Below are 14,135 nucleotides of genomic sequence, written 5' to 3'. Positions count from 1 at the left end.
TACATTCAAAAAAAATGACATTTGAGTATTCCTGTTGACACTGACCATGAGAAAATAAACTGGTAAAATAAAAATGGGGACAGTGACTTCAAAAAGAAACTGTGTGACTCTGTTCACAAGTGGAATCATATAAACTGCAGAAAACAAGCTCAGCATTAAGACCTGTAGAGGATGCTAATCGGAGCAGTTCATTTCCTGTGTGAAACAGGATGCACATAAGTTTCAAATAATTTAAACTTGCTGTTATACAAGATAACACAAAGAGTATACTCCTCCATTTAAACGGTCTGACAAAAACCCAACTTGTGCAAGCAGTGCGACACGTGCATCAATGAACATAAAATATCAAGGTAAACGTTCCCCTGTTCTGTTCAACAGATTATTCTTGTTTTCGTAATAATCCTTACTCCAAAGCACATGCTCAACTATAAAACTAACCAATAAATCCAACTGGATCAGACACACATCTGCTTCCTAATGTTGCATTAATTCTGACCAGCATGCATCTCATGTTAGCAGCACAGGACACAAGTGGAAACCTGACATCACAGAAGGAAATTATGTGCAAGTAGTACAGCTGTAAATTCGGAATGAATTTTATAAAAGAATTCCTAAAGGAACAGAAAATAGACAGATCCAGTTGGTTAAGGGAGCAGCAAACTAACAAATCATGGCTTACCTCACTTTAAGGAGGATCAACCGTTAGAAGACAAAGGCTGTGTGCCAAGGCACTGCTTCAACAAGCACAAGCACACACACACACACTCTCTCAAAAACAGCTCAGTTATGCAAAATGTGCTAGTATGTGCTTGCAACAGAATCACACTGAGACACTCAATGTAGGAGGAGACAACAGTTCTTGTGCTGTGACAGAAACCTGTGGTTGTGTCTGTGTGAGGTTTGCAGTAACAGACACTACAAACCACAAATATATATACCTGAAGCTGAATGGTGACAGTCACTCTTGACTATATCCTTATCTCTTTCTGGGTGAACAGCATGCATGCACAAAGGTACAGGTACAGCAACGGCTGAGGCTTTGTTTGGGGTCTATTATTTTTCTCAAATAACAGGAAAGTGAGATTTGTTCAGCATCCATCTGCTTTTGTTAAAGAACATAGAAACCTTTGTGCTTTTGATTTGTCTGTCGGACATGACACAGCAACAGCTTGCCTGCAACGAGTAATTGCAACATTTTGCCTGGTGGTGATATGAAAATTAATGCTGAACAATAGAACATTTTCTGTTTTAAGTCTCCAGCTCAGAGTTTTGTCTTCATGGGCCGATGGAAAGTTTAAAATAGGGATAGAAGAGACAGCGATTGGCTACACGTCATCTACAGGTTTTCTAGTTGTTACTATAACTTTAAAGTTCAGAGTTTCCATAAGGGAAAAAAAGTTTTCCTCTGTGTCTCTAAGGGACTTTTTCCTGGGTAAGTGTCACGTGGACAAAGGAAGGAAGTACATGTTTAGATAAAAACAGAAACATCTACACACTGAAAGAGGATGAAAGTTAATGGTATAGCTCAATGATTCAGAGTAACCTCCTCTCAACAGAACAATGACAGAACAGGCATGTATATTCATACACACACACATGCACATGAATATGTACACACATAATATCACATACTTGCACATCGTAAAAATCCAAACTCATGGGGGTATTGAGGAGTTAACTGAAAAACTGTTTTCCTCTCCCCCACAAGACAAAAGCTACAGTTTTGCACAACATGCAGAAGAAAGGGGCAACACTACACTTTCAACAGTCTTGACAGCATCCACCAGTGCTCCAACCTGCACATGGAACTTGGAAAAAAAAAATCCATCCATACATGCCCATCATCCGTCAGAAAACAGGTCATAGTTACAGTTTGTGCACAATATTTTTCACATTGTAAGAGACAATTTCCTTTAATGCTAAGATTCAAGTTTTTCAGTATAACGGTAATGCTAACATTAAGTAGGACAGTTCAGTGCATGCTGTAAAGTCAATTATTATGTGAATATCACATTACAGTGGGCTATAACTGATTTAGTGCTGCACCACTGTCCTCAAGAAACCCGACACAGAAAAGCAATGTTCTGGAAGTGATACAATAATCCTGAGGTATTCAGATCAATTTATCTTGAGCCTGTGAGATACATTTGCAAGTGTTGGCATAGTATCACAAAGCGGCCTTTGGCTTACCCTGCACTGAACTCTATTACATACGGAGAGCCCAGTTGCATCAGTAGCCTCTTGAATGACAGAATGCAGATTAGCTCTAATAACGTAGCCCAGGCCTGAAGCCAAGCTGCCTCCTGGGCACCATGACTGTACCAGACCCAGGCCATCTGCTGTCTTATAAGGCTGCTCTCTAAGAATAGAACCATCACACTGTGTCACAGGAAAACACACTTTAAGGTAAGAAAAACAGGCAAATCTAATACATGTGAACACATGCAACAAAAAAGGGGAAGAATCAAAAGCAGTGCCAGGAGTGTCAAAAAATGTTACCCAACAGAACCACCACCCTGCTGCTTTATATTCACTTCTCCTCATATGGTCCGACCAAGCACAGTCAACTTTATCAGCACAGCGTCCTAATGAAACTCCTTTTATTCAAAGGCTGAGAAACGTATTCACTGCTTTTTAATGTCACTCATGTATCCACTTGACAGGTCTGACATTTAAAGCACATCCACAACAGCTTCTGAAGCTACAGTGTTGCTCCATGAAGAAAGCATTAAAAAGCATTTCTGGAAGAGTAACCTCATTACAGATGAACAGAGACATACACTATGACTCAGATCACAGCTCAATTGCCTCAGTCTCTGAACCCAAACCATGTTCAAATGACACCGACCCAACAAATGCATCAACAATAGAACAATATACCAGGCATGTGACACTTTGCTGGAATAAAATTTCTTAGAAACTGCAGCCAAATAAATCCACGATGAACCACCGAGGATGCACCATTTACAGGAAACTGACCTCTGCAGGCGCATCAATGAACTAAACTGACCCTTCAAAACTAAATATTGGACCTGACTCTTATCTCATTTTATCTATACAGGCTGGTCAAACACTTACAGCTTTATTAGAGTGTAACCAGATGTTATGAGTTAAGATTGGCTGCAATAATAAGCCAGACAGCTCAAGTGTTTGTGTGTAACATTTACAGTACCTTTACATTTTTGCAATAATGCATCTGCTCATATTCTGCAGGATAATATACTTTGAAAGACATCCCACAACATGAAAAACTGGTAAAAAATGTCAGTATTTCAAAGGGATTGTATCTTGTGTTATTTCAAAAGTATTGTATTTCGCAAAATGAGCTTCTGTTTGTGTGTGGGGTTTTTTTTTTTTTTTTGTTTCCCGTTTGTCACAGGGCTTCACAGCAGACAAAACCACAGCCTTTACATCCGCACAAGAAATGTTTGTATCTTAAAGGGCCATTTTCTGTGAATTTATTCATCATGAGAGGTAACAGTTGTATAATGACTCTGGATGTTCTCAGTGGCTCTGATAGGAGCTTTGTCAAGTCTGAGAAAATAACCTTTATAATGTCACGGTGATATTATCAGGGTTATGTCAGCTCGAGCCCGAAGGCATCAGGGTTTTCTGCAACAAACTGTCAGTGAAGGAACTGAATCTGCAGGTAGGGAGGAGATAACAAGATCCAGTGTAGAAGCAACACGGGATCCAGTGTTTTTGGAGATTGACCCAAATTCTGAGCTAAATACCTCAATTTATTCTTTCTTTATTTGTTGTTGGAAGTCCAGCTTTCTTTTTTTCTTGTCTGACCTTAATCTTCAGAGAAAAGCAACACATCCTGTCAAAGTCAATATTTCAGAAACTATGCAACATGGGAAGGTTTGGTTGACAATAGCCGCTGTCCTGAAACATCAAACCCACTTTGTTCCTTCCTTAAACTGACCTCTTAACTAACCATCCTGGAAAACTAACGCAATCTTCAGTTTCACTGTAACAGAGACTTCCCGTCCCACTAGGGAAGGCCATAGATTCATACATAACTCAACACTCCTCTCTCAAACCCTTCATTAAAATCCCATCGGGCAATCACAACCAACCCCACATTTAATATTCACTGAGTGAAACTTGAACTTGCTAGAGCCAGAAACAAAGCCTTCATTGTTTTGTTGAAAAGCCTCCTAAAACCCAAAGAAAATTCAGTTCCCATCGATCCACTAACGCCACATCACCACTTTTCAGCCCTGCTTTATGTGAGAAAGCAGCTTTTTGTCTGTAACCAACTCCAGGTCCTGACAATATCAGTATAATAAATGAACTTTCCCTTTTTGCAGGAAGGGAAAGGAAACAAGACAAAGAAATCAGTACAATGATTCATGGCAACCACAACAAAAAATTAGTTACTTAAATGGTGTGGTTAGTGACTTACATTGAACATAAGCAAGTGGTCTACATGGAGAGGGGTTTTTGTAGTGGTAAAGTTGATTTAACTTGAAGATTCAGACAGTTTATTTAGCCATGTTTCAAATACTAAGGTTTTAATGTGCATGCTACATTTATTCTAATTCAGCCATGCAAATATATCAAGAGATGCAAAGAGATATGTCTTCATTTCTGAGGAAATCCTAAAAAAAGAAAACATTTGGAAATGATGTGAAGTTAATCACAAACAAGACAAGGCGCCTCTGAATTGTATTTTATAATATTCATAGGTGAGTAAAGTGTTTCTAACAAATGAAATTTTGTGTTAGTAATAAGACAAACTGCTTGGTTTTCTTCCCCTCCTTCACTTCAGTCTGTCTGGGCATGTGTTTAAAAGACGTCCAAGGCACTCTGGGAAAAGATGGGATAATGTCTGTTCTTCCACTTACACACTGTCACTGACAGATCTTAAACACTGTCTGCGCTTATATTTTTTAACATGGTTCCCAAGAGGTGAAACTCCTAAATCTCTGCCCTGGTGGATTTTGTTCTCTCCTGTGTGTGGGTCTTCAGTTTTTTCCTCTGTCTCTGTCTCGTTTGAAGCAGAGATTACATTTCCACTGGCTCTGTGGTGATTTCCTCTAAAGAGGAAGACACCGTAAACTTGTATGCCTGCTGCTGTCTGGAGGAGACGTAGAAGTCCGAAAATAAGGAGGCAGCAAAAGACGAGCGACGGTCGTAAGGGTGTCACATGAATACAGAATTAACATATGCACAATTTAAATTCATCTAAAAAAAATTTATAGAGTCGTTTTATGAGTATGGTCAGGTATAGAATGAGACACTCAACTGAGAAATATACCATCATGTCTCGGGGCAGAAGCACATAAAACATACCAGCACTCATTTCAATTTAAACACATTACCATGTTCAGTCACATATACATTATGGCACTAATCCATTTAATGGAACACGGTAAAGGCAGGGGCGACTTTCCCTTCACTGTGCAGCCACAGTGCATTTAAGTGAAGTATGGGATGGATCTGCTGTACACTGCTATGGTAAGGGTTCAGGCTGTAAATATTACAAGTATTTGTGGAGACTAGTCAGAACTGAGGGAAAGATAAATGCAGCCAAATACTGAGAGATACCTGAAGAAAACCTCCTCCAGAGCACTGGAGCAGCCAAAACAATGCTGGAGTGGTTTCAGAACAAGGCTCTGTCTGTCCTTGTGCAGCCCCGACTTAGACCCAACAGATAATCTGTGGAGAGACCTGAAGTTGGCAGCTTACAAAAACTTCCTATCCAGGGAGACTGCAAAGATAAACTGCCCAAATCCAGGTGTGTGAGGCCTGTAGAAATATACCCGTGAAGTGGCCTCAGTACTTTCTGAAGCCACTGTAAGTGATGATTGCTTTAGGCCCAGCCTTGCTTGTATTCAAAACACAAGCACAAAACAAAAACACAGGACAAGATTTGGATTTTATCTGTTCCCAAATCACAAGTGCACTGATCGAAGTAGTATAAAAACATGTCAGGGACGACAGTCAGAATAACAACACCATATGGGAAAAAAAACAAAGGACCAGCAGGCACAGGTTTAAATGGGCAAGAAGGCTATGCCAGAAAGATGCATAAAAGCTAATGTTGCAGCAGCACTTGAAATTCTGATTTACTGCTACATTGAAATGTCTTTATCCACAGATAACTTTCCAAAGGGGCTAATATTTTTTTATAAGCATAAGCATTTTTTTTTTTTTAAAAAAGGACCACAGGTCGCTCACTCAATGCACACTGTGCTCTGTTGGAGGGAGATAACATATTGGTGTGTTTACAATAGGTAATGAAAGAGAGGGGTCAAAAGAAGGGGGCTGAGAGGATATAGGAGGTTCATCCAAAAGGAAATCCCTCTCATTCAATCCCCCATCTGTACTCTGCAACCAAAGAAACATGCTGATTAAAAATCCTGACGTGTTTTCCCAGCAGAACAACCCTCTCACACAAAGACAACAAGGCTTTTTGTGAGGTGGACGATGGCACTTCAGAAAAAGCCTCCACTGAACCACTTCATCTGTCAGTTCTGTCACTTGTTTTGGCCAACTGGGAATGCAACCCCTGGCCTGACATGGAGAAAAGCAGGTGGTGTTTCTCTGTTGAAACACAACTCGCTGCATAGAAACTTCTGGTAGGGAAGATAATGACCTGTGCCAAAACATGTCAAAGATAGAAAGGGGGGAGGGGGGAAATAGCTGAGCATGGAGGGTCAGTGAGGTACATAAAGGCCATGACCAGAGAGATGAGACGAAAAATAAATTCTGTAATAACAGTAAAAAACATAACAAGAGTGAGCACAGTTTGGATCGATAGCTGTAAGCAGAGTGTGAGAAAATGAGAAAGGAAAGCACAGCACAGCAGGAAAGACATTCTGGTGCTGATGGCCCACTGTTTCGGTCAGCTCTCAGCTCTGACTAATTGACCACAAGCAAAACTCAACACTCAAACATTTCTGAGAAACATAGAAGGGGAACTCAGATAGATGAGCCGCAGACCCTTCCACAGCTGCAGCAGAGGAACTGGTACAGGGTGAAGGACAAACAGAGCCCAAGGTGCAGTAAATCACAGAATCACCAAGTGTGAAGTGGAAAGGCTGGTTTGACTGTTTCAATGATGGATGCAGTGTAGTGCTTAGCAAAAGGATATGAGAGCTGATTGCTGCACTTGAATATGTTTCTTTTGAAGTCGTGAAATGGACCGGAAATTGAGTCTTTCTATTTCTTCAATGTTTTATTGAATGCAATTTGTTGTCTGAGGTGCATAATTAGAATCAGACCAAGAAGGACAAAAACAGTCAACAAAGTCAAACAACTCGGATTGGGGACCTCAAGCAGACGTTATAGGACAGGTGCTGCCCAACCCTGGTCCTCGAAGGCCCCTCTCCTGTTGTTTTTCAACTATCCCTGTCCTACTCACTGCTGATTACCTGGATCAGGTCTGTTCAGGGCATGAGAATCTGGAAGATACCATCTCAGAGGAGGGTGGAAGTGAGGGAAGAGAAATGGTACCTCCCAGCTTCTGATTGGCTGAACACACCTGATCCAGGTAATCAGCAGTGGGTAGATCAGGGATAGTTGGAAAACAAGCAGGACAGTGGCCCTCGAGGAAAATGGGTTTGGACACCCCTGGTATAAAGGCTTATGTGTGTTTGAAAAGGGCATCGCTGTCAGAATCTGTAGGCAATAAGAAAAAAATCATAAAGTCTTCACTAATTACCAAAACACTGATACGTCTTTACAAACCAAAGTTTTAAAAGAAAAAACAAAACTCAAGAGAAAGTAGAAAGACAAACTATTTTTAGTTATATATTTGTTTATATTTCAAAACTCATGAAGAAACCAACAGATGATATGTTATTAAACCTGTAGCAATAGTAACCCTCAAAATTAAGTACAAGCTGGAAATCGGCTCTAATGTAAACACTGAGGTGTTTGTGAAGCACAAAGACCGAGTTCTGTCATTTCCTTCTCTTGTCCCAGTTTCCAAAACACAGTGACAGGTGACCCATAATGCACTGAGACATAATACCAGCACATCTCTGTAGAAAGAAGCACCACAAACTGGTGTATTCTGCCATCTCCCATCCTCCCCTCCATTGCTGGCAGACCCACGCTCTGTCACCTCTGACAGGAAGTGACGTGTCTGACTTCCTCCCCGTTTGCAATATACACATAGAAGAGAAAACATCCTCCCACTGTGGGCAGCAGACATGTTTGCAGAAATCGTCTTTGATTGCCTACTGCATTTTAGCCTTTAACCACTCCTTACCACAGACAAAAATATAACATCTACAATATTACCTTGCCAATGGAGGAAAAGTAGGCAGATCACTGCAAGATGCTGTACACACATAGATACAATAACCTAAAGGACTATGAAGATGTTGAAAAGAATATTTTCAGCTAAACAGGCTGGTTGTTTACTGTAAAACATGTTCACGCCTCTCCTGCTCTCATCTCTGCTGCCTTTAAGGTAAATTCTTTGGTCAAATATGTTCTACCAACAACATATTGGACAGTTCAGTACACCACAGTATGTGGAACTGTTCAATGCCACTACAAGAATCCAGCTTGCTTTATTTTTCTTGAATATGATATTTTTTGACATGTCTAGTTATAAAGTATCAGGCATTTAATTACAGCCAGGAAAATAAAAACCTCTGAGTGAATTTATTTCATGCTGCTGGCCCCAAAGAATCCTAATGAAGTGTTTATCTGTGCTGACTGAATTATTTATTATCAGCCAGATAATCTGATTAGCAAATGCAAACAATGACTGGTTGGCTTTAACTGGGGCCTACTGTGAAGCATATTGTAATAATGTTTTATGTAAATCACAGAAGTGTCAGCACTCTGACACAGTGGGCGGGAAAATGAACCCAAATTAATTTCTTAATTCCATAATGCTCACTTTGTAATTGGACACTGCTGCAATGACTTGTGGGTAGTATTTTATTCATGCAGAAGTCTCAAAGTGCAAAGTCAGATGTCTCTGTTTTCAGATATAGTGTGGCTGATATTTGCATAGCAAGGATATCTACACCATCTCTGATAACACGTCCACATGGCTCGATTGAAAATGGAGCAGAAAGATCACCCACTGTGCAGGTTTTCTTTTAGTGTTTCTTCTGTGTGATTGTTTAGGTGCAACATCCAACAAGGCAACTTTTCAGCAATTGTAGTACAAGCTCAGTAAAGGCAGATCATGTGATGCATTTGAAGATTTAGAAGATAAACGGTTTTTCTGAGGCTTTGCTGGCCGGGGATATCAAATTAAAGCTAAATGACAAACCACAACCTATTTTTCTTTCACCATAAGCAAGTGACAGGTGCTAGAAGAGTTTTTGTGGATGATCCTGTGGATGATCAAATCCCAGACTGAAAGTATGAGCTGATCAACTCCTCAACTCTTCTTGAACTTGGTAACAAACTCTCTAGAGAGCAGAAGAGATTGCCAAAATTAAATCATGTCAAAACAGCTTAGGTCCATCAGTGCCTGGCTAATCCACTGCACTGGATCAAAGTCAGCCTGGAAAGTCTGTCCAGTGCAACAAGAGAAAACATGAACAGAGAGAGGCTCTGGAGACTTGAGGACTTAGAGAGTCCTGATTGGTTAGCACTCTGTCCCATTATGGCAGATTGATTATCCATGCATGCTCCAGAGCTGAAGACACAATGGGAAAGAAAGAGGAGGAGGAGGAGGGTGGGGGTGAGGGTTTGTGTGTGCGTGGTGGGGGGTGCACTGACCCCCCAAACTCTCCCTGATGGCTGAACAATAGGAACAGGAAAGAATATAGAAAGAAAAAATAAAAGAAACAAGAAAGTTCAAGGTTTATACACTAAATTAGAAGTTTTCTACAGATCTCCTGCCAAAAGCAAACTCAGTCTCCTCAGCCTCGAATTTGTATTTTCCACACAGCACCCATGAGGACACCTGGTAAACTAAACTTTCACAACAGCCTCAAAGCACCAATCCATCTCTCCCCTTCTTTTGTTTCTCTCTCTCTCACCCTCTTCAGCCTCTTCAGCTACCTCCTGCCTCCTTTACCCTTTCTCCAAAGTCATTCACAGCTCTCGCAGCAAAATAGAGAAGCAAACAGAAAAACTGACAACTCACCCAACCCTTTCCTCTCCTTGTCTTCTCTCGCTTCCTCTCTCAATCACAGCTCCAGCTGGTGAGGCTGGGTTGCTGCTCCCCTGGCCACGCCCCCAGCACGGTCATGTGACCATCATCCCAAGTGGCTCTGAAGGCATTTGGCAGCCACACCCCTCATTCAGAGAAAGTGAATGGACACAGCAGGCTACCTCAAACCATGTGCGATTAAGAAAAGTCCACTAGAGAAATAGCTGTGTGTGTAGTTTAGTCTAAAATAAATACAAGATTGTGTTTGTCTATTTGTGTTCTTTTGTTATCCCTGTGTAAAATAGTGTAAAAGGTGCCAGTGTGTGTGTTTGTCCATCTGCTCTCTCCTGCTGCTTTGTCTGTTAGAGGAGAGTATTAGATTGTGTGTGTGTGTGTGTGTGCTGAAAACATTTGGTTGTCTCTCCCTTGAGTCAGATCAAAAGATATTTAGAGACACACAGGATGAAGCTACAGCCTGGATAGGTCACACCATTAAAATCCACCACATCTAAAGCTCATTAATTAACATCTTTACATCTCGTCTGCTTAAGCTACAAAAACCTACAATTTGCATTTCTCTTTGTTATTCTGCCTTTTGTTTTGGATTCAGCAGACACATTCATGAGCTTTAGTGGTGCTGGTAGATAGATCTGGTTAAGCAGCCACTTAACTGTTTCCCCCTACTTCCAGTGTCAATACTAAGTTAAGCTAATTTGTTGCTGGCTCTATGGCCATGTATTTACTAAACAAGCATAAAAAGGTTTCTGTCTTCAAATTACTGCTTACTATTACTTCCAAAATTCATCTTTCATAGAGAAGAATCCTGGTCTAAGAGACAAACATAACCAGGTTTACAGTTTTTGCATGCTCTATACTGCTGTTCCTATGTTTTCTCTAATTTCATGTGCCTATGGTGACCTGCCTCCACTCACCATACAGAATACTCACTATAAATACTCATGTAATCATTGAGCCAATCAAGCTGCAATGAAGTCAACATTGGCTGCAAAACAGATGCAAGTGGTTCCAAACCCCAGATGTTCTCTGGAAATCAGAATTTCTCTGATGTTCTCCTGTGTTCCAGTTTCCCCACAACTGAGAGATTCACATTTATCACAACAAACCCCCATACTGCAAAATCCTAATGGAGGCAGCATGTGAAGAGATGTTTACCAAGAATAAAGATTAAAAATTTGGTTTGAAATTGAATTTGATCTGTACTGACTAGAACAAGAGAGATTTGTTCCTCTGTGATATGGTTCAACTTTTTTTCCATCAGCAACAGGCCTGAGAGTTTTTCATAACATTCAGCACAAATGCTTCCTTCCTGTGAACACTGGAGCTGAATCTCACACTGTGTGTGTTTGTTTTTTTGTGAATGTGACTGCACAGAAGCATAAATGCATTTAGTCATGCAGTATATATTTACTGTATATGATAAAATATGTGCTGCATACTGTTGGAACAAAATTATCACTGTCTGATCTACTAGTTTTCATGTTCAACACTGAGAAATCATAGATTTCAGTAAATGCTGTTATTTTACATTTAGACTGATTTCACACTGACTCTGGGAAGAGATTAGCTTTCCATGTCTACACTGAAAACCAATCCCCTGCTTCTAAGATATCCTGCTGTGTCATTTCTAGAGCCTACAGATGTTTCTCCTTCGCACTATGTATGAACAGCAAACAGGCTTCATAGCTTTTTAATGATCCTTGGTTCAGTATCAGATACTGTTTTTTTAAATGATAGATTTCTGCAGAAATGTAATCAAACCTAGGAATTGATGCACTTGAAGTCAGGATCTATGGCAGGCTGAGTAGGAGGACAAAAACTAAGTGATTTTAACTGTTGAACAGTCTTTTGGGGGTTCTGGGCAGAAATTCTGACACATTCCCACTGTATATCTCTTTTCATCAAAGAAAACACTCGCCATATAGCTGTCACTAAACAATAAACAACACGATTAGTATGAAGCCCATGACCCAAAAATGTCGGAAACTGTGATTTCTTCTTGTGGGAACTAAAGATAAAAAGGAGGTCTGCTGTACCAGCATTATATTATATTTTATTTTATTTTATTACTACAAAAAGCCTAAAAATCTGCTTTGAGCCAAACATATATGTCAAATAAGTTCAGTTAGGACCCAACTAGGAGATTAAAGGAGGAAGTACACAATGATAAAACTAATAAAAAGAACTAAAAAAAAAAAAAAAAAGTATATACTGAACCATACAGTTCACTGTTTACAGTCTTAACAGGCACATCTTAACAAATTTCAGAAATCAGCTTCAGAAAAGTGCTATACAAGCGATATATCACAACAAAACGTCCTTCCATAATGAATTACAAAACTCAGCCAGGAGTCAGAGTTTTTCAAAGTAATGTAATGTGGTTACTCATAGTCTGCAAAGATCAAATTAATGGAGATGAGCAGTGTCTTGTTTTATTTTGAAACACACCGGCCATTTGAGCTCATTTGGTAGCATCCAATCATGCTGGAGGAGAAACTGCAGACTAACATGTCTGGCAAGGCGCCTTAGTGGGGAGCTCCGTGTTTGGCCCGGAGGTCAGGGCTGATTGCTGAAGGCCACCCAATCAGGGCAGAGCACATATGGAGATGATTAGGAGAGTCACCTCCATGACTCAGCAGACCGAGTGACTCTGCGACACATCCTCGCCGAGAGAACTCGAGAGCTGACGGAGAAAAAAGAAAGGGCTAAAGGAAATGGGAGGAGGTGGGATGGGGGTGGCTGGAAGAGAATGGGGGAGAGTGGGGAAAAAGGAAGAACATCTGGCTTGGCTTGAGTATCTATACAGGCAAGATAGCTGGGTGTGCTGGAGACTTCCTGTGGTGTGTGTGTGTTTGTTGCTGTGTTGCTCTGCTCCCCTGTGGTGCACAGGGAGACAGCATGTGTGACGATGGTTAATCACAACAACCTAAAAGTCAACCTCCTCCTCTGCTTAAAGTCACCAACATCTATCTGGAGCAACAGCACTTCAACACATTGATGCTAAATTATTTCACTCCAAGTGTATTTTGAAGACCTGCAGTTACAATAACTCGGGCATGCTCTTGCTTTTTTATCAGGTTTTTGCTGTTCAAACAGAGTAAAAGCTGTTTTTATACTGATGACCACAAAGAAGATAAACTGGGCAGATTTTGTGGTCTGAACATTTGTTTATGGGCAAGTGCTTTCCCAAGTGCTCTCTCTCTGTTTTGAGTCACCAGAGCTTTCCCAGCTGGAGCGCCTGAGAGCAGTCACCAAAGAGAAAGAGAAGGACAAGGAAAGGCTTTCCCCCTCCATATGCTTAAAAGAGTCCACTTCTTCTATGGAAGCATTTTTCAAGTTTAAAAAAATCAAGTCGCCCAAAGGAAATAACTGCTAAGTGCAAAATGGTCCCTCACAGTCAGATTGCTTTCAGCTAAACAATGAGCTCTGTAATAAAACTAAACAAAAAGAAACAGAATGGGACAAAAATGTTCAACCAGCATCTTCAGATTTTTCTGAGAATCCATTTCTCCACATCCACATGTGAAGACTTGATGAGTCTTAATGGAAACCAGTGGTCTCTCCTGCCTCTGCAGAGTGATAGTCCATAACAGCCAAGCTCTCCCACATCAACAAAAGACAAATGAACAAATACTTACATAGGTTTTCCAGCTGCTGGTGGTTGTACTCACTGCAAGCAGAAGCCATTTTTCCTTTCAGCCCTTTTCTGTCTTTTCTCTCTCTCTTGCTACCAGTAGGATTTAACAAACGCTAACTCTGATAAGGAAAAAAAAGCATGAAAATAGTCCCCAGCCTTTAAGCTTTGTCTATGTGAATGAACAAGAGCTAACCTAACTAACTCTGCTTCCCGAAGGACACGCACCAACATGTGCTGTTCTGGAGTTGAAGTCTCCCCTGATGAACAATAAACACAGTGACTGCAGGGGATCAGCCTTCTGGCGAATCCCCGGCCACTCACTGGATCTGTGTGGGACAGGGATGACTCAGTTTCTAAACCCAAGCGAAGACTGAAGGAGCTCGGTGATTAAACTCTGTC

At 40.7% G+C, this 14,135-nt stretch overlaps 1 protein-coding gene across 5 annotated transcripts in view; it reads right to left on the bottom strand.

Moving 5' to 3' along the window:
- The window catches only part of septin9b (septin 9b), a 69,677-nt gene that overhangs the window by 16,742 nt on the left and 38,800 nt on the right, over positions 1 to 14,135 (bottom strand). The window contains exon 1 of one of the 5 annotated variants that reach the window (XM_026302525.1): positions 10,076 to 10,182. The exons of 3 other annotated variants lie outside the window; for them this stretch is intronic. The gene's annotated coding sequence lies outside the window, so the exon portion shown is untranslated. Of the gene's footprint in view, positions 1 to 679; positions 832 to 10,075; positions 10,183 to 14,135 lie in introns of those variants that run through there. One more of the 5 variants, XM_026302524.1, reaches the window with a different exon arrangement.

Source organism: Mastacembelus armatus, chromosome 1 (genome assembly GCF_900324485.2).
Source record: "Mastacembelus armatus chromosome 1, fMasArm1.2, whole genome shotgun sequence".
NCBI classification, from domain to species: Eukaryota; Metazoa; Chordata; class Actinopteri; order Synbranchiformes; family Mastacembelidae; genus Mastacembelus; species Mastacembelus armatus.
The sequence above is the reverse complement of the archived record's forward strand: the minus strand, read 5'-3'. Positions and strand labels throughout refer to the sequence as shown.